The sequence below is a fragment of the Tupaia chinensis genome, unplaced genomic scaffold (genome assembly GCF_000334495.1).
Source record: "Tupaia chinensis unplaced genomic scaffold, TupChi_1.0 Scaffold147554_1, whole genome shotgun sequence".
Classification (NCBI taxonomy): Eukaryota; Metazoa; Chordata; class Mammalia; order Scandentia; family Tupaiidae; genus Tupaia; species Tupaia belangeri.
The window spans coordinates 2210195-2237824 of NW_006207406.1; the positions used below are offsets into that span (position 1 = coordinate 2210195).

The 27630-nt window shown below is 36.3% G+C and overlaps 1 pseudogene; it reads right to left on the reverse strand.

Moving 5' to 3' along the window:
* Positions 1–8053: 8053 nt before the first annotated feature.
* Positions 8054–27630, reverse strand: part of LOC106734042 (60S ribosomal protein L31-like) — a 28018-nt pseudogene continuing 8441 nt past the window's right edge.

Genomic DNA, 27630 nt, shown 5'->3' on the forward strand with positions numbered 1-27630 from the left:
CCCTATATTCTAGACAAACTCTTAACTCCTTTGTGGAGTAGTAGTCCAGCTTCTATTTGGTAGTCTGTATAAATCACCACAGCCAACACTGTAATTCTCTTCTTTGTCTGTTGGTTAAATGAAGCCCAAAGTAGCCAGCATGAGTCTTAACTTTCAGTTCAATGGATGTTACTGTTTGTCCTGCCGGAAGCCTTTATCGTCTAGAATCAAGACTTCCTGGCCAGCAAAACATAAAGCCATGGGGATAGGAAGCACAAATCTTCTTGGGACACTAAGGGTAGTAGTAAATGGTAGCCCTCCCGTTTTCAGTCCTTGATTCTTGGTCCCATAAATCTTACTACAGGAGAAACATCACCATATATTGTACATTAACTCAGAATATAGCCAGCCTTCTGGAGAACCTTGCCCCAGGCTTGTAAGATATTTCTACATTGCTGGTACTATGACCCAGTCTTCAAAAGGCCATCCCACTGTTCTCTAAAGTCAGCTTCTTCAAGATGATGGGGAGCATGGTAAGATCAGTGAATTCCAGGAACATAGTCCTACATACTTTTTTTTTGGCTGTGAGTTGAATTCTTTGTTCAAATCAATGCTATGCGAAATTCTGTGATGGTGGCTAAAACATTCTATGAGTCCACAAATGATAATTTTGATTGAAGCAGTACATGAAGGGAAGGAAAATCCATGTCCAGAATAGATATCTTCCAGTAAGGGTAAAATGCTGCCCCTTCCAGTCTTCACTTCTTTGTCATCACTTCTTTCTAGACAATTTCATCTGTTTTTCAAATGTATTGTCTAATGTAATCAATCTGCCACCAAGTTGTTGGTTGATTGCCAATGGCTCTTCTTAGCTTTCAATTCTCAGATTTTTCTGTAGGAAGCCTTTCTTGACTAGTATAACCAGAGGGGAAATTGATGGTAGGGTGTGAATATATTAGGGAATTGTGTAGCTAATAATACAACTAAAGCATAGTTTGTTGTACTTTCTTTTTCTTTTTTTAGAAATTTTTGCCTTAGGGTGAGTGCACTCACCAGAGACACAGAGACAGTGAGAGGGAGAGTGAGAAATCACCCCCTGGGTGGGTGGTCATGCTGCACATAATTGCTATGCCATTTGCTGGTCCCTTGTACTGTCTTAATAACATTTAAAAAATTGGAAAAAGCACAGAAAAAAGTTGTCTTTATTATGCACTTAATGTTTATACTGAGGCCAGCAGATAGCATAGTAGTTATGTTGCTGGACTCCCACTTGGCCAACTGCAGTTTGAGTCCCCGACCTCGTGGCTTGAAAATCACGCTATGCGCATGTGTGTGCATGTGTGCCCAAGATCCCGGGAGGAGAATGGACAAGAAGGGACTGCAGCATGGCCATCCCCCTGGGAGTGATTTCTCACTTTCCCTCTCACTGTCTCTGTCTCTCTTTCTCTATCCTGTGAGCACATGCACCCTACAGAAAAACCACTTAAAATAATTATAATTTTGATTACATTTAAAATTATTGTTAGATAGCACCAATTGTTGTTTACATGGCCATGTTTTATAACACAACATTAAGAGAATTATATGCATTATCTTATTTAATGCTCATGACAATATGGGGAAGTTGTATTACTCTACTTTATAGACAATACATTTGCCATACAAAAAGATTAGATTGTCTAGGAAGAAATGAAGACAGAATTTTACAATTAAGTCTTACTTGAGCTTTTGACCACAAAGGAATAGTACTTTTTCCAGTGAAGTTCATAGGACCAAGAGAGCCTTTTAAAAATAAGGATTACTAAAGTTTTCTTCTCATTGGCAACTTACACAGCAACACAGATGCATTGCTTAAGATATTTCACACTTATGGTATCTTATTTTAACTAAGATTTCCTTTTAAACTTTCTGAGATTGTTATAAGGAAGCCTTGCTTTCTACTAATTGACTGTTCATAACTGTTTTATTCATTAATATACTTAATAAGCAATTTAGAAAGATTTTACACAGTTTATAATTCAATATGTAGAACATTTAAAAATGCTATGTAAACGTTGTGTGACTTCATCTAATCCCCTTCTAACTCTTCACTTTTCTCTATGGCCAAATTCAGCCTTTGAATTAAGTATAAATTACAACTTTTATAGGTACAACTCTTTATTTTTTTAAGTTTTGCTATAGGGTGCATGCACTCACCAGAGAGATAAAGAGACAGTGCAAAATCACATCCTAAAGGGGAGGATGACCACACTGCAATCCTTTTTCCTCCATTCTCCTCCTGGGATTTAGAGAATGCATTCATGCATGCCTGGAATATTTTTCAAGCCACTGGGTCCCATACTCAAATTATGCAGTCAGCCATGTGAGATCCAGCCACCTTAAGCACTACACCATTGGCTGGCCCATAGGTACAATTCTTTCAGTAAAATTTTATTAGAAAAAAAGTCCCATTTGTGAAACATGTGGATAAAAAAAGAAATAAATCTGTTTTAGTGTAAGATAAATGATCAAATATTATGTGTTACCTGAATGAAATACTCTCATACATAAATCTTCAAACATTTAATATTATTTACCATTTGTTAACATTAGTGCCATACAAGTTATAAGATGATTTTTGGATTTAAATGGATTGTAATCTCCAAGTTGGTACACAGAAAATTCTTTTGTGACTAATGGAAACTTTATCATTAAACATTAGCACCTTCCCATTCTTCATAAATGCATTCATTGAAGAAGAATATATAGTCTCATAGTAAGTTTATAACAAATCTTCGTCCTGTTTGTATCATTTCCCTAAAGTATTTGTTGAATATAATCAACTCTTGAAATTCATTACTTAAAGAGCTGAAACATCTCCTTTATCCTGTCTTCTCAAGTCTTGTACCATTTGATCTGTTTTATCCTTTGCATTAGATCATTCTCCAACTTACTTTCTTCTGTAAAGAAGTTCTAATCAATATGAGGAAGATTTAAAAAATGACTTTATTTGGACCAGCAGTTGATGTAATGGCTATATCGCTGGACTCCCATGTAGTCGACCATGATTCGAGTCCCAGATCCGGTGACTTAAACTCACGCCGGGCGCATGTGTGTGCATGCCCAAGATCCCAAGAGAAGAATGGAGGAGAAGGGATTGTGGCATGGCCACCCCCCTGGGGGGTGATTTCTCACTTTCTAACTGTCTGTCTTTGTCTTTCTGGCATGTGCACATGCCCTATAGCAAAAACCTCTCAAAAAAAAAAAAAGTTAAAAAAAAATTGATGGGGCCCAAGACCTCAACGGCTCCCCTTGGACATCTGACAACACTAGACAAGCCTCAGGTTACCCTTAAAGTGACTAAGAATAATTTCTGTCTAAATCAGAGGTTAAGGTTGTTTCCAAAAAGTACACTCATAAAAAAATAATAACAAATAGTAGTAAACAGGTTGACTGAGCCTGTGAAAAGAGAGAAAATTATAAGACCCAACCAGAGGGGAGACATCTTTATCACCAACTAAAAGTTCTTGTAGTCACCCCTGATTCTGTCCTCCTCCTCCTAAACTCAGGAGAAGAAAAAAAAAAAAGTTTTGTGCCTACTCTTGATAGCCTTATCAATGGTGTTGTCTCAAAATGTGTTGTTTGTACACAGGCGACTCCTAAAACCCTCAGGCAAGGCTTCCTTGGGAATCAAATCCCAAAGGAAAAGAAAAACTTAGGGAACATTGGGAAAATCTATGGTGTCTAATAATAGTTCAGTCTCTAGATGAAATAAAACTAACTAATGTATGACTAGCCTGGTTTTGCTTTCCTTAAAAAAAAAAGACCTTAAATAAATAATTAGATAAAATTAGATAAATATAAATGAAGTAAATGTGTATAATTGAACTTGTCTGTTGGATTACAGCAATTTTTAATTGTAAACTTGTAAAGATAAAACAAAAAAAGAAAAACTGAAAGAAGGGTTATGGCTGTAAAAGTGTAGTTCTAATGGAAAAGGTTAAAAGAAAAAGTTTTTATAAAAAAGAAATTTTATATAGTGAGTTTTTCTCTGAAAATAGAGTGGCTATATCACAATGGGAGAAAAAGGAGACAGAAACTAGAAGATGTGAAGCATGTTGTTGAATGTTTGAGTTGTGTTACAAAAGTCTAAGAGTTACAAGAATTGATCAAGTTAGTGTTCTGGAGCTGGTTGTGCTATCTTTGAATGTTATATAGTAAAACAACTAAAAGAGAGGAGCCCCTCCAACTAGTCTAGATGGGGTCTCGCATAGTTATAAAGTTAGCCTGTGAGTCTGTCACACCAAAGTCAAGAGGACTGCTTCTACGGACTCACCAGGGCCTTGGTACTTAAGATGGGCCAAGAGGGTCCTTTATGATGGTGCTTCAGAGACCAGAGAGTGGGATCCCTGCTCTAGTCACTCCAGAGGCTGACTGAGAGTCAGACATTGTCAAGAGTGTGGCTTGGCAGTTATACGACCAGATGGTTGGAGAAAGGATGGGCTGCTGCTGACTCATAAGACTGGTAAAGGCCTTGACTACATACCATGAACATTGGCCCAGGCCATCCGACCAGACACTCCTGTGTGTGAGCAACTGCGCCCACCAACTAGAGACCATAGAATCAGCCCATCCCTGACTGGGACCATATAGAGCCAATAACAGGGATCCATGATTGGCTCCACTATGTACTTGGGAAAGGGGGAAATGAAGGGCCAGAGTGACTCTATTTTTTTTCCGGGCAACCCCATTTGTAAAACCCATCTTGCTGAGAATCAGCATCATTTCAAGGAGGTGAGCCGGTCACGTGAGAAAAAGTCATGAGAACATCACCCCACTGGGACTGACCAACGAGAGAAACAAAGGAGATACCAGAGACAGCTACACTCCCTGTAATCTACAGCCAATGTGTAGCCACTTGAGTGCTTCCTCAGCACCTCTGGACCTCCCCCCTCCAACAGCCAATTAAAAACCCAGCCCAACTAACACCAGGGCTCTCAACTCTGACCTGCTGTGCCAGTGAGATTGGGAGTCCTGGCTCAAGCCTGAATAAAAGCGACCCTCATATGCTTATATCGGAATGGCTCCCTGATGGTCTTTTGGGAACTTCGTGACTGGGGCACAACAAAATGACTTTATTTTACACAATGAAAAATAAAATAAAAAATATTTTGCACTTCCTTTAATTGCCAATAGCTTTGTGTTTTTTTTTCATATTTTATTTATTATCACAATAAATTCTTGCCTTGATACTGATCAAAATTCATTTATCATTTTCCAAATACAGTTATTAGTTTTTCAGGTGAAAGGTAATTCATTTTACAGTTTTATTACACTTTTTCTTCATTAGGGAGGATTATTTACATGTTTGAAACCTTTTGTTCCAAACTATTTACAGTTATAACTAAGTGTATTGAAATGGTAAATTCAGGAGAGGACTGGGAACTTTTATTTAGTTGTTTTAATTTTATCCAATTTTGGTATAATTTTCTTTTTCATTTTAAAAGTTTATTTTATTGTTTTATGTGTGTGATAGAGGCAAAGTTACCTTGGACAAGGTTTTGCTGCTCTGACACCCTTCCCCCAGCTGTCAGGATTACAGGTAGGTCTGCACAGCATGTTCAGGGTGACCTGGCCCAAACTTGGGCCTCATGGGACCAGCAGTTAGTGCAAGGGCTATGTCACTGGACTCCCATGTAGTCGACCACAGTTTGCGTCCCAGACCTGGTGGCTTAAACTCACACTGGGCGCGTGTGCATATGTGCCCAGGATCCCGAGAGGAGAATGGAGGAGAAGGGATTGCGGCATGGACATCCCCCCTGGGGGGTGATTTCTCGCTTTCTGTCTCTCTGTCTGTCCGGAGAGTGCACGTGCCGTATAGCAAAAAAACAAAACAAAACAAAACAAAAACAAAGAAACAAAAAAACCTCTCCAAACCTGGGCCTCTTATGTGGCACTAGCATTGCACAGTAGCACCCTGCCATCTTTTCTGCAATGACTGGGCTTTACTTTTATTTAAGGTATACTGATTACTTTTATCTAATGGAAGTAAAATATATTTGTCAAGTCACTGGAAGATCTGGCATAAACTATGTATGCAGGGATGATTAACCACATTAATATTAGCTTAATTTTCTTGTTAAAATCACATACAAAGGTCCTTAGAAATATAGATGACTATGTGACAAATTGCTTCAGACTTCCTTATAAAAAACAGAACTTTTGGAAAAAGTAATGATGTCATTTTTAAATTAGAAAATGCCTTTGTTTACTTATTTTCAGTGTTTCTGAAACTCTTTAAGGTAATACAGCCATAAAACTGAATGAGTTTATTACTATTCTAAAAAGAAGATTGCATATATGCCTCATAACTTTATAAAGACATTTTTGGCAAGAGAATGTTAGGAAATACAGGAGCAGAGTCATGAGAATTAGGATATCTTTTCTACTACCAATAGGATCACATTATTATCAATATTATCTTAATTTCTATTTCTGTATTCCATTTTTCTTTTTTTATTTTGCAGCATTGTAACAGCAATTGTACCTGAAATGGGGGTAAAAGCCAACCTAATTTGCCTAGTCCAGCTGAATCCCACTTTTCTGAAAACATGCATTTTCTGAATATTTTTAAAAAAATATGAAGTCTTTTACAGCAGAGTACGTACTTATGAAAGATGTAAATTTTATACACCCAGATTCATTTTTCACTGGTGGATTCCCAGTTTTTCCAGTACCATTTCCTAAAGAGATTTTCTTTTTCCCACTGGGTTGCCTGGTGCCTTTTGTCAAAAATCAGTTGGCTGTATGTTTTGGGATTTATTTCTGGGGTCTCTATTCTGTTCAATTGTTCCACATGTCTGTTTTTGTGCCAATACCATGATGTTTCGATTATCACAGCTTTGTAACTTATTCAGGGGTCAGGGAGTTAGATGCCTTCTACATCATTCTTGTGCAGGTCTGCTTTGGTAATATGGGGTCTTTTATGATTCCAGACAAATTCTATCATTGTCTTTTCTAGATCTGTGTAGAATGTCTCTGGTAATTTGACTGGGATTGTGTTAAATATGTAGATTAATTTGGGTAGAATTGCCATTTTGATTATATTAAGTCTTCTGATCCAGGAATGTGGTATGTCCTTCCACTTTTTTGTGTCAGTTTTGATTTTTTTTTTAGGTATTCATAATTTTCCTTGTAGAGGTCTTTAACTTCTTTGGTTAGATTTATTCCTAGGTATCTTATACTTTTTATGGCTATGGTAAATGGGTTTACTTTCTTCAGTCTTATCTCAGTTCTCTTGCTACTTGTGTATAGAAATGCTATAGATTTTTGGATGTTGATTTTCTATCCTGACACTTTACTATATTCATTTATTACTTCCAGGAGTTTTTTTTTTCATGGATATTCTTGGATCTTCTATATTTATAGTCATGTCATCTGCAAATAGAGATACTTTCACTTCTTCTTTCCATGCCATTTATTTTATTCTCTTTTCTGATTGGATTGACTAGAACTTTCAGCACTATATTGAAAAGTAATGGAGAAAGTTGGCAGCTTTGTTTTGTACCAGTTTTTAGTGGAAAAGCATTTAGATTTTCCCCATTCAGTTCAGATTGATGTTAGTTACAGGTTTTTCATAGATAGCTTTTATTGTGTTGAGAAATGACCCTTATGTTGATTTTGTTGAGATTTTTTAGTTATGAAGGGATGTTGCATTTTATCAAACTTTTTCTGTATTGGTATGATAATATGATTTTTATCTTTGTTTCTGTTAACATAGTGTAGTATGTATATGGTTTTGCATATGAAGAACCACCCTTGCATCCCTGGAATAAAGCCTAACTGGTCATGACATAGAATCTTTTTTATGTGTTGTTGGATACGATTTCCTAGTATTTTGTTGAGAATTTTTGTGTTTATATTCATCAGGGTATAGATTTGTAATTTCCTTTCCTTGTCAGGTTCTTGTCTGTTTTGGGGATGAGGGTGATAAGAAGCTTCATAAAATGAATTTTGGAGGGTTGCTTCCTTTTGGATTTTTAAAAATAACTTGAGTAGAATGGGTGTTAACTATTCTTTAAAAGTTTTGTAGAATTCAGAAGAGAAGCGGTTCTGTGTTCCGCGGCCTGGGCCGCCCGGCCCCCGCTGCCTCTCTGGCGTTGGGTGTGTCCCGCACGCACTCGGCGCCGACGTGGGCCGGTGGCGTGGACCAGCCGAGGTCGCCGTCCTTCCTTTCTCTGGCCAGGCGGGCGAACGGGAGGTGGCGCTGGGCCCCGCACACAGTGGTGCACTTGGGGCTGGCGTGTGGCTGCCGGGCCTGTGCATGGCCGCTGGGCCTGTGCGGGCCTGCGCCTGTGCGTGGCCGCTGGCCGCAGGCGGCAAACTGAAGCCGAAAACAAGGATTAAGAACTTGCAATTATAAGCAACAGAAAGAAACTTTAGCTGTCTTAAACCAATTGAGAAATATATTGTATAGGAGGAATTTCTCTACCTATGGACAGTGAGAAGATGATGGTTACCAGCCCTGCATTACCTCAGGGAAAAACAAGAACTACTCTACCATTCTTAGGAAAGTCATATACCCGAGGAAAACTCATACTGCAGATCCTCACAACACCGTCCCCGCTAATCACAAGATGGCTGCTGTGCCGCATCAACTGATAATCATCTCTGCTTACCAGAACCACTTTCCTGAAACTGTATTCCATGGAGACTCACCTACAATTGCGGAACTGCATGAGACCCACCCTTAATTCAACCCTGAATAGAATCTATGTTCCCTATTGTTAAAAACTTTATGAGATGATTAAAAAAAAAATAACAGTGGTAACAGGCTGACCTGGCTAGGACAGAAGGGAAGGCATCAGGGAGGGAAGAAAAAAAAAAAAAAAAGAATTCAGAAGAGAAGCTATGTGGACCAGGGATTGTCTTTGTTGGGAGCTTATTTATTAGTGATTCCGATTCATTGCTTGCTATGGACCTAATCAGGCTTTCTGTGTCCTCCTGATTCAGTCTTGGTAGATTATACATGTCGAGGAATTTGTCCATCTTATCCAAGTTTTCTTCTTTGTTGGCACATAGTCATTCATTGCATCCTCTAATGATGTTTTGTGTGACTATTATGTCTGTTGCAATATTGCCTGTTTCATTGCAAATTTGATTCATCTGGTCCCTTCCTCTCTTCTTGTTTAGTCTAGATAACGATGTGTCAATTTTGTTTATCTTTTCAAAGAAACTGCATTTGCTTTCATTATTTTCTGTGTAGTTTGTTTACTTTTGGTTTCATTTATTTCTGCTCATATCTTTATTATTTTCTTTTGTCTGTCACTTTTTTTTAACTTTTTTGTTGTTTTAACAAGTCCTTGAAGCATGATGTTAGGTTATCCATTTGTCACCTTTCCATCTTTTTCTTATGCATACTAATTGCTATGCACTTCCCTCTCATGACTGCTTTTGCTGTGTCCCATAGACTACGGAACTGTCCCATAGATTATGGAACTCATGTTCTCATTATTATTGGTTTACAAGAATCTTTTGATTTCAGTCTTAATTTCTTCAATAGCTGTGAAGTCATTCAGGAGTTGGTTATTTAGTTTCCATATGGTTGTGTATTTGTGTGTGTGTTTTAAAATTAATATCAAGGTAATTTCATTGTGGTCAGAGAAGATGCTGGATATGGCTACTATGCCTTTAAATCTGCAAAGGCTCTATTATATGATTGATCTTTGGAAAGGTTCCATGTGTGGGTGAGAAAAATGTATATTTTTGTGGTGTTTGGGTGGAAGGTTCTCTAGATGTCTGTCATGTCCATTTGATTTTTGATATTTAGATCCTGTATGTCTTTGCTTATTTTTTGTCTAGATGATCTGTCCAAAGGAGATGGTGGGGTGTCGCGATCCCCAACAATTAGTGTGTTGTAGTATATCTCATCTTTTAGATTTAGCAGTCTTTCCTTCACATATTTGGGTGCTCCTGAGTTGGGTGCATAGATATTTATATGCATTATATCTTCTGGATGAATTAGCCATTTTACTACTATATAATGCCCTTCTTTGTCTCTTCTTACCGTTTTTGTTTTAAAGTCTATTTTGTCTAAATTAGTATCCTGACTCCAGCTCTTTTTTGGTTTCCATTTGCAAGGAATACCTTTCTCTAACCCTTCACTTTTAGTCTATGTATGCCTTTGTTCATGAGGTGCATTATTTGTAGGCAACAGACAGAGGATTTCTGTGTTTTTTTTTTTTTTTTTTTTTTTTAACCCACTCAGCCAATCTTTATCTCTTGACTGGAGAATTTAATTCAACATTATTATTGTTATTTCTGGACTTGTCTCTTGTCTCTACTATTAAGTTGGCCATATTTTGGGTTGTTTTATTTCTATCTGTCTCTTTTTAGTTTTCCTGGTATAGTACTCTCATCAGTATTTCTTGAAGAGCTGGTTTGGTGTTGGTAAATTCAGGTTTTGTTTATCTGGGAATGTTTTTCTCTTTTCTTCCCACTTAAGAGATAATCTTGCTGGATATAGTAATCTTAGGTGAAATTGTTTTTCTCTTTACACTTTGAATATACCTTCCCATTCTTTCCTTGCTTGCACTGTTTCCAGTGAGAAGTTCAATGTTAGCTTGATGGGATAACCTTTGTAAGTAACGACATTTTGCTCTTGCCAATTTTAGCATCTTCTCTTTATCTGTGGTTTTGGCCAGTCTGTCTATGATGTGTTGTGGAGATGATCTTCTTGGGTTGATTCTATTTGGTGTCCTTTGTATTTCTTGGATGTGGATACTTGAATGCTTCTCTAAAATTGGAAGTTTTCTTATAGGATTTCATGGAATAGATTACAATGCCCTATTAGATTCTTCACCTTCTGGGATACCAGTTATTTGAGTGTCTGGGTGTTTAATAGTATATAGTATCTCCCATATTATCCTAAATTTTTTGGAATAATTTTTTCATTCCTTTTAGTGATTTTTTTCTAGGTCAGCGGTTTTGTCTTCTGCAATTCAGTCTTCTGCATGATGTAATCTGTCTTTAATACTTTTGAGGGAAGTTTTGACTTCCTGTATCATGGCCTTCATCTCCAACAGTTCCATCTGATTTTTTAAAAAAATTTTAATTTATTGACTTAGTTTTTTAATTAATTAATTTACATTCATTCACTGAGCATTGTCACAGCATACAAAATGTGATTTCCCATCCAGAATATGCTGCATAGTAGCTTCATCATACATGTTATCATCAATAATTTTCCATTTCTGGTTTTAGGTATATATGTACATATATATTTTTTTCCCCTATTTCTCACCCTCTGCCATTTCCAACCCTTATGCCACACTATCTCAGGTGTCTACAGTTGTTTTCCATTTCTCTTTTCCCCCACATTTTATTGATTCACAAAATTTCTTAAGTAATCTAACTACTTTCAATAGCAAGCTCTGCTGATATATACATATCTATGAATCCATGTCTGACTTAAGGCATGAAACTCTGAGTAGAATGAATATACTATAAGGTAGCACCTAGTTGATGCTATAAGTTTACTATGGTCATTAATGATGTATTTTTGCTATATTTTTTGATTTCAAGAAAAGCAGATTTAACTTTAATAAATCAAAGATATGTTAAGGAAATATACTTAAAGCTAGGAAACAGGTTGAGATTCTGTTCAAATAATAGATACATGAGTCTATTGACAGCTCAAGACAGGACAAAAATCTTTTTTTTTTTTTCTTTTTCTTTTTTTTGGAGAGGTTTTCACTATAGGGTGTGTGTGCTCGCCAGACAGACAGAGAGAGACATAGAGACAGAAAGCGAGAAATCACCCCCCATGGGGGATGGTCACGCCACAATCCCTTCTCCTCCATTCTCCTCTCAGGATCTTGGGCACACATGCACACGCGCCCTGCGTGAGTTCTAAGCCACCCAGTCCAGAACACAAACCGCGGTCGACTATGTGGGAGTCCAGCGACATAGCCATTATGCTAACTGCTGGTTCCCAAGGACAAAAATTTTTAAAACTGGACAAAAAAGCCTAGAAGAAAATCAGCAGTATTTTAGTCAAAAGTCATAAAATACTATTTCACCAGTTTAGTCTCATGTACTTATCTGTCTTCTGTTGTGGTTTGATCTTCCTGATTGAATTCTGGGATATAATATTCAACTCCAGACTTGTCCCTATGATTAAGTTGGCCATTTTCTTAGTTTTTGAACTCTTATTTCTGTGTGTCTGTATTTGATTTTCCTAACATAGCATGCCCTTGAGAACTTCTTGGAGATCTGGTCTGGTGCTGGTAAATTCTTTCAGGTTTTGTTTATCTGAGAATATTCTTGTCTTTTCTTCCCACATGAAGGATAATCTTGCCAGGTACAGTATTCTTGGTTGAAATTGCTTTTACCTTAACATTTTGAATATATTTTCCCATTCTTTCCTTGCTCGCATTGTTTCTGATGAGAGGTCTGCTGTTAGCTTGATGGGATATCCTTTGTAGGTAACTTGCTGTTTCTCTCTTGCCCATATTAGTATCTTGTCTTTGTCTGTGGTTTTGGTCAGTCTGGCTATAATTTATCTTGGAAAAGATATTCTTAGGTTGATTCTATTTCAGGTCCTTTGTATTTATTGGCACTCGATCTTTGAGTTCCTCTCTAGGTTTGGAAAGTTTTCTTGAAGGATTTCATGGAATAGATTGTCAATGCCCTTATGGATCTCTTCAAAAAAACTGTCCCTTCTAGGATACCAATTATCCAGATGTTTGGACGTATGATGGTAACTAGTATTTCTCATATAGTATTCTCATTTTTTTGGGCAATTTTCTCAGTCTTCATGGTGGATTTTTCTAGGCCAGCAATTCTATCTTCTACCTGAGATTCGATTTTCAGTATGATCTAGTCTGCTTTTAATACTTCCAAGGGAAGTTTTGACTTGCTGTATTATAGTCTTCATCTCTAATATGTCCATTTAATTCTTTTTTAAAGTGTGAATTTCCTCTTTTAGATCTTGCAAGAATTTCTTCACCTCTTGAAGCTCATCAGCTCCTTTCCCCTGCCTCTGTGGTAGTTCATTGTCTCTCTTCTCTGATCTCTGTGAACTTTGTCACCATGAAAATTCTAAATTCTTTATCTGACATTTCAATAAATTTCCTCATACTGTCTGAGGATGAAGAGGAGTTATTATTTTTTCTTGTTTTTCCATATTTCTTCTGACAGCAGTGATTTCTAGTCATGTGATGGATGGTGTGTTTCTTCTAATTCTTAAAGTTCAGTCTGAGTGTTCAGAGGTGTGCAGGAGGAGGTGATCTGAAATCTCTCTTCCATTCCATTTTCGCTCTTTGTATATCAGAATAAGTGGGAGTAGAGGAACATTCTGATCCTAATTGTATTCAGACGTTTAGATCCTGTTCACTTGGACCTGTCTAGACATTTACTGTGTAGGAGCTGAGAAGCCAATGAGTAAAGATAAAGAAAAAGAAAAGAATTAGAGAATAGGAAAGAAGAAACTATAAAATAAAAAGAAAAAAAAGATGATAAAAACTATAGATTTTAATATTAAAATGCAAAAATTGAAAAATGTGCGGCACAATATTTCACAGCTGAAGTTCAGGATCCATGTGGAGATGGGCCTGGGTGTGTGCCTTTCCTAAACAGAGGGGGAGAGGCACCTATTAACACAATAAAGGGGCTTGAAAGATCAGAGAATACTTTACCTTAAAAAAAATTAAAACACTCAGGGAGACACAGAGAGACAGAGAGAAATGGAGACAAAGAGACAGGTAATACTACCCACTAGAAATAAGTGAGGAAGAAGTCTCAGCAGAAAATCTTCATTTTAAGTCTCTGAAAGCAATATTTCACAGCTGAAATTCAGGATCCATGTCCTATCTGATTCTTTTTTATGGTGTCTAGTTCTTCTTTCAAATCACGGAAGGACTTCCTTGTCTCCTGGAGTTCGTTGTCTCTTTTCTCTTGCATCTCATTTAACTTTATCACTATGAATATTCTGAATTGTTCATCTGACATTGCCATGAGTTCTATTGTACTGTCTATGGATGATAAGGAATTGTTCTCTTTTCTTGAGGGACAAATAGTTTCGTGGTTTCTAATATTTCTTGTGCCTCTGTGCTGGTTTCTGGTTGTCTGATGGGTTATACATTTCTTCTTAATTTCTTGGAGTTAATTCTGTAATGTTTCTACTTCTCTGGTGTATTCTTTGAAGAGGGCCTCATGTTCTGATCAGATATTGGTATATGTAGGCAGCTTGAGGTACTTGGCTCCTCCTCAGAGTCTCAGGACCAGGTGTACCTGGGGCTAAGCTTTAGGGGATAGCTAAGAAATACAATTCACATATCATGTAAACCAGTAGTCACTGGTGGGGATAGGTGAGCCCCATGGTCTTTGTGCATCTCTGTCTCCCTCATGCTCACCCTGCAACCTGCACTGTCATCACTGGAAGCAGATATTCCAATGAGGCGAGGGGGCAGGGAAGAGTGGGACCCTCCAGGTCTCAGTTAACACACCTGAGAGGTAAAAGCATGTGGGAGGAGGTGAGCCACAGCATCTCGGCAACTCTGTGTCCCTACCATTCTCCCTACAGCCTCCTCTTTTTTTGAGAGGTTTTCGCTATAGGGTGCGTGCACTCACCAGACAGACAGAGAGAGACAGAGAAACAGAAAGCAAGAAATCACCCCCCAGGGGAGATGGCCATGCTGCAGTTCCTTCTCCTCCATTCACCTCTCAGGATCTTGGACACGCACGCACATGTCCCCGGCGTGAGTTTAAGCCCCTGGGTCCGGGACTCGAACCGCGGTTGACTCTGTGGGAGTCCAGTGACATAGCCATTGCGCTAACTGCTGGTCCCTTGAAATTTATTTTCTAATTGATTGATTTACTTGAAATACTTGTTTTGTATTTGCTAATTTAACTTCTGAAGTACATATTTCGCTCTTAATGGGATCTTTTCACCTCTTTTACAAATAGAAATCTTTCAGGCCAGCCAGTGGCATGGTGGTTGAGGTGGCTAGATCCCAGATACTGACAGTGTGGTTCGAATCCTGGATCCAGCAGTTTGAACAACACACTGGTGTTTGTCCATGTGTGCCCCAGATACCAACAGGATGGAGAAATGGAAGAGAAGGGATTGTGATATGATCATGCTCCAGTAAGAGGTGCTTTCTCCCTCTCTCTGATTCTGTCTCTCTCCATAAGCACACATACATTTTAGCAAAGCAAAGAAAAAATAGTAGATGCCTAAACTTACTGTTTTGTTTTTCTCTTTCTCATTTTAAAATCACCAAACAAATCAAAATTTAGGTTAAAAAAATTAAATGTGGGGCCAGCAGGTGAGATAGTGGTTAAGGCACTGGACTCCCACACTGACCATGGTTCAAGTCCTAAATCTGGCAACCTGAAAATCACTCTAGATGTGTGTATGTGTGTGACCGAAAAAATCCCAGAAGGAGAATGGAGAATGGATTTTAATGTTACCAATCAGTCCTCTTCAAGGGGTGTGATTTCTTACTTTCCCTCCCACTGTCTCTATAGCGAGCACACATGCTCTCACACTCTAAAAAAAAAAAAAAAAAAAAAAAAAAAGAAACTAAAGTCATAAATGCATTACTTATTTAACCATGCATTCATTTCTATTGGGCCTTAATTAAAATATCAAAACTTTTTTAAAGAGAGATTTTTGTTATAGGGTGCGTGTGCTTGCAGGAGACACAAAGAGACAGAAAGCAAGAAATCACTCCCCAAGGGGTATGACCATGCTGCAATCTCTTCTCTATTCTCCTCTTGGAATTTTTGAGCATGTGTGCACATGCACCGGGTGTGAGTTTTTAGCCACCTGATCCAGGACCTGGACCGCAGTTTACTATATGAGAGTCCAGTGATGTAACCACTATGCCATCTGTTAGTCCCAAAATGTTAAAATATTACAATGCAACAAATCTCAAAGTGTAAATCAAGAGATAATATAAAAAATTGCTGTATTTTATCAATTTTACAGTGGTTTTTTTCACATTGTCACAACTTGAATTAGCATCTTTTCAAACTGTGCTATGTCTTGGCTTATTGACAGTGCTTTTTCTTACATAGAGGTATATAAATCAAGCTAAACTTAGAATCAATAGCATCTCAAATTTGATCAAAAATAGTAGCTTTAAGTATCATTACATTTCTCTATACTTTTTACAGTAAAAGCTGGTTTCTAAAATAAAATCCTTCATCACAGTCTCAACAGGACTGCTTAATAGACATAAGTGCCATTTGAACAGTTTATCATTTATCATTGTGATCAATTAATATTTATTTAGCTGTCATAGTGTTTCTCAATCTCTGATGCAAGTTATTAGTTTTAATTCTTATTTTCAGAGTAATGTAATTCTAAGATGAACTTTTTGACATTGTTCATTACAATTTATATTAACATTCAAACATTGTCATGAAATATGAACCTTAGGTATAGTTATTTTTAGAAAATCTTGAGCTTTAAACATGATTAGATTTTTTTGAAAGCTCACATATGTTTTTGTCATCTAGTAAAAACTCTTAGGAAAAATAAAGCAGGCCACATTATAATCGTGCCCAAAAAAGACATATCTAACAGTTTCTTTGTAGTATACTTTGTAGGTCTGATTACATTTCAACACTTTATTTTTTCAGATCAGAAAACAGAAATTTTAAAAGTTTTTTTTCTGGTAATATTTCTTTTAATATTTAATATTTCTAGTAATATTTCTTTTCTTCTTTAAAAAATAATTTGCCAGAGGGTATGTATCCTCACTGGTGAAAGAGGGAAAGACAGAGAGTAGTTAATCACCCATGTGCACCCATCTATTCTCTTTACTAGGCCGCATGGCTAATCCAGTTTTGATATCTACTTCCAATGTAATATTCTCATGCTGATAATTTACTGATCTCTTTTCCTCTGGAGATAATGAGGATAAGCCTGCCTGCCTGCCTGCCTGCCTGCCTGCCTTTCTTTTTTTCTTTCTTTCTTTCTTTTATTTGTTAGGTTTTTGCTATAGGGAGTATATGCTTGCTAGAGACAGACAGAAAGAGGGAAAGTGTGAAATTATCCTCCAGTGAGGATGGCCATGCTACAATCCCTTCCCTCTAGGGATTCTGGTCATTCACACATGTGCCTGGCATGATTTTCAAGCCTCCGATCCAGGACTCAAACTGTGTAGTTGGCTATGTGAGATTCCAGCACTTTAACCACCACACCACCTGCTGGCCCCAAGGATAAGCCTTTCTTAAGGGGTGGCCATTTTTTTTTTCTATGTTAAAGGGGTATATAGGTTGTAGAACCTCCCCCCACCCCAAGTGAAAATAATTTAAAGAGCGTGGGTTTTTTTTTTTTTTTTTTTTGGCTTATATATCTATGAAGTTTGGAGCATCCATAATATCTTTACATAAACCTTCATGTGAAAGTTCTGAAAGTAAGCTTGTGAAGTAGATAACTTAGAGAAATTGCCTTAGAATCGTTGGACACAGTTTTCCCATCTCCAAAATGTGCAAAATATCTACTTGGAATTCTTGTGAGGATTAAATAAAATACTTGTGTGGTGTCTGACTGTTCTAGTCCATTCTGTTCTAGCCCTGGGTCTGAGTTATTTAAGAGAGTAGAGGTTTGTTTGGTCCATAGTTTTGGATGCTGAAAAATCCATGGGCTTGGTGCCAGCATGGTAAAGGCCAGGGGCACAGGCAGAGCATGCCTCTGTCTCATTTCCTCTTTTTAATAAACCCTCCAGGACTCAGTCATGAGTGCTAGGATATATTACTTCCCAAAGGCCCTGCCTTTGACCACCTACTTGGGTTAATTCTCCATCAACACAAAACTATTCACTAATTTTTAACACTTTCAAACCACATCATTGACCCATATCATGTACTAAATGACTATTATCTATAGTACATAATTTATTTATTAATATTTTTTGATGTGTCAATTGAGTTGATAGAAATTTAAACAGTATTCTATGATTTGTCTAGGTCACACAGTTGTTTACTAAGAGAATTGGGTCCTGTGATTACAGCCCCTGATTTCTGATGCTACCACCCGGGATTTTATGCAGTCACTCCCTTTGTGTGATTCATAGATATGTTCCAAAACACTTCATTTGGAAGATGAGGAATGTTATTATGAAAGGTATAGGTTTAGAAGGCACACCAACTAGCTTTCAATACAAATTCTGACATTTATAGGTTATGTGAAAAGTTTCTTAATATCTTGTTGTTTATATTTGTGAAAGAGATACAAGTTCCCCATTTGTGAAAGAGAGAAAAGGATCTACTCTAAGTTTGTTGAATACATAAACATGCATATTGTTATAGATATATAAATATAGGCATAGATATCTCTATAGAGATGGCATATAGACTAATGGATTGTTCTGATACACATCATGCACCATATAACAACGTTTCAGACATGGGCTGCCTATTACTACAGTGGTCCATAAGATTTATAATAGGTCATACCATATAGCCTAAGTACTTAATAGGATATACTATCTAGGCTCGTGTAAGTACATTTAGTGATAATTACACAATGACAAAATTGCCTAACAACATATTTCTCTGAACTTATCACTAACAATGTATGACTATTACTTGTCTCACCCTTTCATCTATCCCATGCATAGTAGCCATAGGTAAGAATGTTTTTCACATACTGTTTGAGAATTTGTATACTATTTTTAGAACCATGGGGACACTGACTAAATAGCATTTGAATAGATTTCCAGATTATTTTCCAAAATGCTATAAAAATGCTTTCAGTACAATAGTGATGAGTTTTTCAGTTTGTTCCATTTTCATGATAAATCCAGCAAAACTTCATCAAAACTTGAAATCTTAATTTCTCTTATTGTGAGCCCATTTTCATTGCCTATCTATAAATAGCCATATCAAAAACAATTTATCTCATTTAGATAAACTTTTATCTGTGTCTATTGTCTGTTCAATGGACAAATACTAAGTGTGCTTTTCGTGTACAAATTCCAGACTCTGTGTTGCAGGAACTTATTACCTATGAGAAAGTTTGCAATTTTATATTCCAAGGACTCTGACTTTAATTCACCCATAGTTTATTAGTGTCTGTTATGGACTCCTGCTCATTTTAGCCTTGCTTACATTGAGTCTTATACTTTCTATTAAAGTTAGGAATAAGCTCTAGGACTTAGCATATTTTAAATTTTGCCTAATAACATAACTAGGACTAGAACCCAAGATTCCTGTTTTTGTTGTTTGTAATTCCTGCCTTCACTGGATTTTGACAACTCACTACCTCTGCTGGGTCCACATACACTTTATAATCTTGAAGTGATCTTTAAAAGAAAGATTATAAATTTGGGACATATAGTTCAGATTCTGTCCACACAAATGGAATGTATACTCTTTTCCCCACAGTGTACACCATTTCCATTCTCCCTTACTCAGTGACAGGGAGACTAATTCTATTTTCCTATTATTTGGGTTGCTTTATTTATTTGTGAAACTATCCTGGCCTCTATTGAAAACTTAATTTTTCATCCCAGGTATAGATAGTATTTCCAGTGCAACTACTAGAAATTTGGGTTTTTCTCATAATGGGAGACTATATTTGCAAGCTATGCCTTAGATAAGGGTCTGATAACCAGGGTAAATGGAACTCAAGCAGCTTACCCACAAAAAGTCCACAATCAACTCAATTAAAAGACAGGCAAGTGAGATGAATGGACACCTCTCTGAGGAAGACATATCAATGGCCAAAAAGCATATGAAAAAATACTCAACATCTTTATCATAAGGAAGATGCAAATCAAAAGTACAATGAGATACCACCTAACCCCAGTCAGAATGGCTAAGATTAAAAATATAAAGAACGCTAACTGCAGGAGAGGCTGTGGTGAAAAGGGAACTCTCTCAGACTATTGGTGGGAAAGTAAATGTGTACAGCCACTGTTTAGAACAATAAACAGAGACCTAAAAAATAGAACTACCATATGATCCAGCAATTCCACTTCTGGGTATCCACTCGAAGGATGGGGTATTTTTCAGTCAGAAAAGCACTTGCACCTCCATGTTTATTATAGCATTATTCACAATTGCTAAACCATGAAACCAACCCAAATGTCATTTGAAATGGGTTTAAAAATTGTGGAACATATATACTACAGGGTACTACTCAGCTGTAAAAAGCAATGAGACCTTGGCATTTGATAGGAAGTGGACAAATATGGAAGATTTACTGCTAAGCAAGCCAGACTGTGAAAGAGGGGCATTGTATATCCCCATTCAACATATACTGAATGTCAGCACTCTATAGCAGAAACTGAATGACTGGGGGTGTGGTGGCACCTGCCCTATGGCAGAAACTGAATGACTGGAAGGTATAAAAGCATAGAGAGCAATGATGATACTGGAGTCAGTGGGGAAGGAAGGTGGGAAGTGGGAGAGACTAAGAGGGAGGGAATCAAGGAGAAGAAGAAAGAAGCAAACCATTTAAGGGACCCCAAATGGAGAGAAATCTGTTGATTATAATGTATGTAGTAATGTATTTGGACCAGTATGCAGTGTTCATGATGAGAAAATTCATTTGGTATGCTGTAACGATATAGTGACTGAATGATAAAATAAATAAATAAAAATAAAAACAAAAAATTTGGGTTTTTAAATTATAATAAAATACTTTCCCCACTCATTTCAATTTAAGTAATTATCAAGTAATTATGAAATTAATTATTAAATTAATACAGGTTTCACATGAGGTTCAATTCAGTTTCATCAGCTATAAAGAAAAAAGGTAGTAATCATAATGTTTTCCTGTGGATGGTATTACAAATGACACAGGCTTGTTGGCTTAAAGCAGTAGAAATATATTCAGTCCCAGTTCCGGAGGTCAGAAGTCCCAAATAAGTATTCCTGTGCTGATATGAAGCCTCCAGAGGCTCTCAGAGAGAATCTGTTCTTTACCTCACCAGGCTTCAGTTGGCTACTGTGTTCTTAGGCTGTGGCCTATCTCTGCCCCAGTCTTCCAATCGCCTTCTTTTCTGTATGTAAATGTTGCACAAGCATTTAAGCATTACATAAGCCTTCGTAATTGAAAAGTTTTAATTCTCCACAAAACTTGTGACCTTATACTTTATTGTTCTATTTTCAACCATTTTAAATACTTATAAATATTAAATAGTACCTATTAAAGAATTAAGGCCTGACATTTACCTATGCTTATAACGAAATTAATTTTATATTTATTCAATTATTTTATAATGCCATCTTATTCACCTAGCTAGGTCCTAAATTTTAATAAAAGTCAAAATGGTAACTATTTTCTACTACTCTGTAAGATATTTTGGGTAGATTACTTGATTGTATGGGAATGTGCTATTTAATTATGTAGTTTTTGGTAGTGATATATCTTTTTTTTTGTTGTTGTTGTTATAGGGTATGTGCATTCACTGGAGAGACATTGACAGAAAGTGAGAAATCACCCCCTGAGGGGATGGCCATGTCACAATCCCTTCTCCTTCAGTCACCTCTTGGGATTTTGGGCACATATGCACATGTGCCCAGTGTGAGTTTCAAGCCACCGGGTCTAGGACTTGAACTGAGGTTGGCCATGTGGGAGTCCAGAGATGTAACAATTATGCCATCTGCTGGTCCCAAGTAGTGGTATATCTTTTAATCATATCTGTATTATTTCACCACTGAATTAAATGAGTAAACATTTATGATGCAATACCAAACTTTAGCCACTTGGTGGCTACTATGATTAAACTGGTAAATTTTATTCAGAGAACATTTATTTTAAAGTAAGATTTAATTAATCAGAGCTATGTTAATGTTTTCTATTTGTTTCTGATCATATTTTTTATAAGCACATTATAAATATTGGTATTAATTACCTTATATTACATTTTTTGAAAAACATGTTAGAGAATTTTCTTGAACTTTGGCTTTTTAAGTATTAAAGTAGTTTATATGTAGTCTGAAAATTAAAGTGAATTAAATTGTTGAACTATAGTTTTAGTTTTAAATTATAGTTTAATTTTTAATTTTTAATTTTGTGGGCAAAAGAAAAAATGCTGCACCTAATATTTTAACTTTGGAAATGTATAAAAATATTATCTGAGTGCCCTGGGACTTGTCATATTATCTTTCTTGCTTATATACTTTGAGGAAATGTATATTTAAATGGAATCAAAAGTAATTTTTATACAAATAAGCTCTGAGGAAAAAGCACATAAAGTCAACTTTTCTCAGGCCAACCCTATCAAAATTATCTACTGGGAGTTAATTAGACTGAGATGGCTCTCTCACCCTGAGTTCCTACAGAAGCAAACTGAAACTTATTTCAGGGCAGGAACCTGGCTTACATATCCCAAAAAAGTGAATTTAAGCTTAAAAAGTTAGAAACTACCATAACTTTTAATGGGAGCTATACCAATTAGAAATTGCCAACTAATTCTAACTAGAGATCTTTAGGCTAATATTCCACTTTAATCGATTAAATATTTCACAGATTGCATTCCACCAAAGTATTAAACATTTTATTTGCCTTGCTTCCATGAAAACCTTATTAAAGATCCTTTCTCTTTCATCTCTTTCACCTCATATCCTCTGGTGGAGGTCAAAATGACTCAATGGAGTTTGCTACAATTCATTGCTCAAATAAACTCTAGAATTTTAGTATGTCTAAGTTTATCTTTGTGCTGTTGTTGTTGTTATAGGGCACATGCTTATACCACAAAAGACAGAGAGTGAGAGAAAGCAAGAACATACCTTCTGGGGGGTATGGCCATGCCACCTTCTGTGGGGTATGACCATGCCACCACGATTCATTTTCCTCCAGTCTTCTCTGGGGTTTTCCTTATGCTCACACATGTGCTCCAGGTGGTGGTGGTGGTGGTGGTGGTGCTGCTGCTGCTGCTGCTGCTGCTGCTTCTTCTTTTGCCATAGGTGTGTGTGCCCACCAGAGAGAGACAGAGAAGAGATTACTTCTCTCTCTATATTTCTTTCTGAACTTTTGTATCAGTTTTCCTAGTTTCTATATATAGAATTAGAGTTCATGAGTTGTGAATGGCATTTTTAACTTTACTAGATAATAGCAAATTTTTTCTTTAAAGTAGTTTTAACCATTTATATTCTTGGAGCTGGTAGTTTATGGAAGTTGTTGTTGCTTCACATTCTCACCAGCACTTTAGTATTGAGAGATTCTTGAATAATTTTTTGGCTGCCAATATGATGGGTTGTTTTATTTTGTGTTTCTTTGTGTACTAGTGAACATGAACATATTTTCTTTTGTTTATTGGCCCTTTGTGTTTCCTTTTCTAAGAATCGCTTGTTTACATAATTTGCTCATTTTCCCATAAGATCATTTATTAAGTTAATTTGTGGGAATACTTTGAGTAACCCACATGTGGATGATTTAAAGGTTGTGTGTATTGTAAATGCTTTCTCTTGGCAGGTGGGCTGGTCTTTTTACCGTAATCATTTTTGTGCATTAGTTTGTAATTTCAACCGTCAAATGTATCAAGCATTTCACATTGCTCTCTCTGATTTAGTATCCTGTGTAAAAAAAATATTTTTTTCTCCCAACATCATAAAACTTAATCCTTAGAGTATTTTTTCCCCCACAGAGTTAAGTCTGTTTCACCCAGATCCATTCACTGAAGAGTGAATGGTCTGCCATTGTATTTTCAGTCAAAAATTAGTTGGCTGTTTCTTTGAGGTGTATTTCTGGATTCTTTGTTTGCTTCCACTGATCTGTGTGTCTGCTTTTGTGCCAATACCAAGTTGATTTGATTATCACAACTTTGTAATGTATTTTGACTTTGGGTAGTAGGAAGTTCCTACTTCAGTCTCAGTCATATATTAAGTATGCCTGAATCTATTTCTGGGCTTTCTATTTTACTGCACTAGTTTATTTTTCTATCCCTGATGAAAGCACCAGTGTTTTTGTGGCTATAACTTTAGAAATAGGTCTTGATTTCTCAAGGTAAAAACTCTTGTCTTGTTTTTCAAACATTGTTTATTCTTTGAATTTTACTTCCCCCATCATCATATCTGGATCAGAATTATACTTAATTTGATCTTATACTTATACTTAATTATACAGAATTATACTTTATTTAACTTATAGACCAATGGACAGCTTTATGATATTGCTTAAACCAAGCATATGTTGTATTTCTCCGTTATTTAGGTGTTATATATTTTTTTCAATTTTATAGTTTCTCATTTACATTTAATTGTTATACACCTTTATGGCATGCATTGTGGTTTTTCAAAGCATGCATACAATGTGTGATAATTAAATCATGGATATTACCACATATATTGGTTCTAACAAAGAAACTCCTATTCTTGTGTCTGTTAAATGCTTTTTCCTGAACCTCTCCCACCTAACTCACCCACATAGCCTCTGGTTTCTAAACTTTCCCTCTCTACTATGTCTTCAAATATTTCAATTTCTGTCATAGAATGCAGATGTTCAATATATATTGAGTGGAGATATACGTGCTTGCCTTCATAGCCTGGTATGTTTTACTTAGCAATACATCTTCCATATTCTTTCACCTTGTATTAAGTGACAGAGTCTCAGTGTTCTTTATGGCTGAGTAGTATTCCATAGTGTATATATGTCACATTTTTTCCAATCTAGTCATTAGTTGTAGGTTGATTCCACATCTTAGCAATTACAAATAATGCTTCAGTAAACATGAATGTGCAAGTATCTTTCTGGCTAAGTGCTTTACTGTCCTTGGAATAAATACCAAGGAATGAAATTACTGGGTCAAATGATAGTTCCATTTGTCAGTTTTTTGAGGAGCCTCCATATTTGTTTTCATATTTCTATAATGGCCATACTAATATACATCCCCACCAGTGCAGCAGTGTTCCCTTTCACTATAGTCTCACCAGCACTTGACATTTTTCATTTTTGTGATTATAGCCACTTAGACTGGGGTTAAATAATGTCTCATTGTGGTTTTTATTTGCATTTCCCTTATGATAAGAGATATTGAGCACTTTTTCATATGTGTTTTGTCCATTTGTATGTCTTCCTTAGAGAGTTGTCTATTTACCTCTTCGGCCCATTTTCAAATATTTTTGCAGGTAAGTTGCCTGAGTTTCCTAGGGATTATGGCTATCAATCCCTTATCTGAATAGTTTACAAATATTTTCTTTCATTCTGTGGGTTGTCTCTTCACATATTGTTTCCTTTGCTGTACAGAAGCTTTTAGGCCTGTGTAATCCCACTTGCATATGTTTAGATTTGTCCCCTAAGTTTTAGGGGTCTTATTTAAGAAATTTTTGCCTACACCAGTGTCTGCAAGTGTTGTTTCCCCCTTTTTCCACTAGTAGTTATATAGTTTGAAATTTTACATTTAGATCTTTGATTCATTTTGAGTTGACGATCATTAATGGTGAAAGATAGAGGTCCAATTTCATTTTTCTGTAGGTGGATATTCAGTTTTCCAGCATCATTAGCTGAAAGGATTTTCTTTTCTTTAGTGAATTGTCTTGTATCCATTGTCAAAAATCAGTTGGCTGTTTCTCTTGAGGTTTATTTCTGGATTCTCTGCTTGGTTCCATTGATCTATGTGTCTGCTTTTGTGCCAGTACCAAGCTGATTTGATTATCACAACTTTGTAATATATTTTGACTTTGGATAGTAGGAAGCTCCAAATTTAGTCTTTATATGCAATATTGTCTTGGCAATATGGAATATTTTAGGATTCCAGACAAACTTAAAAATAATTGTTTATTTAATTTTATTTCTTCTTCTTCAGTTTGATGAGAGACAAAGAGAGAGAGAGAGAGAGGGAGAGAGAGAGAGAGAGAGAGAGAGAGAGAACTAGAGAGAGGGAGAATGAGAAAGCAAGCCATCAGGTTCAGGACTTGAACTATGGTTGGCCATGTGGGAGTCCAGAGCTTTAACCACCACACCACTTACAACCCCTAGCCATTTTTTCCCTAATTTTAATTGAATTTTACTTAATTTGCTATAGGGTGCATATGCCTAATGGAGAGAAGCAGAGGGAGAGAGAAGGAGAGAGACAGAGACACAGACAGAGGAAGTGAGAAATCACCCTCTAGGGGGATAGTCATGTTGAAATTCCTCCTACCTATTCTCTCAGGATCCCGGGCACATGGGCATACTCACTCTGTGTGTTTCTCAAGCCACTGGGTCTGAGACTGGAATTCTGCAGCCAGCCAGGTGGCATTCAGCCACCTTAACCTCTACACTACTTGCTGTCCTGATTCCAGATAAACTTTGCAGTTGTTTCTTCTGTGTCTATGAAGAACGCCACTAGTAATATTATCAGAATTACATTAATTTGTAAATTAGAACTGACACTTTTTTTATATTGATTCTTTCAATTCAAGAACAGAAATGTATTTCCTTTTTTAAAATTCAAGATCTTTCACCTGTTTAATTAGATTTATTCTTAAGAATTTTATTTCATTTACGATTTTTTTATGGTTATTGTCAATGGGATTACATTTAAAAATTCTACCTAAGTGCCTGTTCATTGTTGGTGCATAAATATTCTACAAGTTTTTATATTTTCATTTTTTGTTGTGCCACTTTACTGAATTAATTTATCATTTCTAGGAGTTTTTTCATGGTTTCTTCTGGAATATATATATATATATATATATATATATATATATATATATTCATGTTGACTGCAAATTTGGACAATTTCATTTCTTTTCCTATTTGAATGAGTCTTATTTTACCCTCTTTTCTATTTGCATTAGCTAGGACTTCCAGTATTATGTTGAAAAGGAATGGAGAAAGTGGAAAACCTTGTCTTGCTCCAGTTTTAAGTGGGAAAGCTTTCAGGTTTTCCCCATTTAGTATGATATTAGCTATAGGTTTGTCATAGATGGCTTTTATTGTGTTGAGAAATGCACCTTCTATATCTGTTTTGTTCAGAGCCTTTATCATGAAAGATATTTTATTCTATCAAATGTTTTTCATGTATCAATTGATATGATCATTTTTTTTAATCTTTCCTTCTATTAATGTGATGTATTGCATTTATTGTTTTATGTGTATTCAACTATCTTTGCACTCCCGGAATAAAGTCTAGTGATCAGAGTATGTAATCTTTTTCGCGTGCTGTTGGATTTCATTTGCTAGTTTAATTTTGGAGATTTTTGTATCTGTATTCATCAGAGATATTGATCTGTAGTTCTCCCTCTCATTGTTATATTCCTGTCTGCTTTTGGTATTAAAGTGATGTAGGCTTCATAGAATGAATTTGGGAGTGTTCTTTCCATTTGGATCTTTGGAAATAGTTTGAGGAGATTTGGAGTTAATTCTTTAAAAGTTTTGTAGAATTCAGCAGTGAAGCCATCAGGACCTGGGATTTTCCTTTTTGGGACACTATTAATTACTTATTCAATTTCATTGCTTGTTACTAGTCTATTCAGGCTTTCTCTTTCTTCCTGGTTCAATATAAGTATATGTGCACAGAAATTTATCCATCTCATCTAGGTTTGGTAGTTTGTTGGCATATAGTTACTCCTTGTATTCTCTCATGAGCTTTTGTATAATAATTCTGTGATATCTGTTGTAAATTGTAATTTCAGTACTGATTTTATTTATCTGATTATTTACTTTATTTTTATTGATTGAGTTTATAGTTTATTCTTTTTGTTTATCCTCTCCAGAAACCAGCT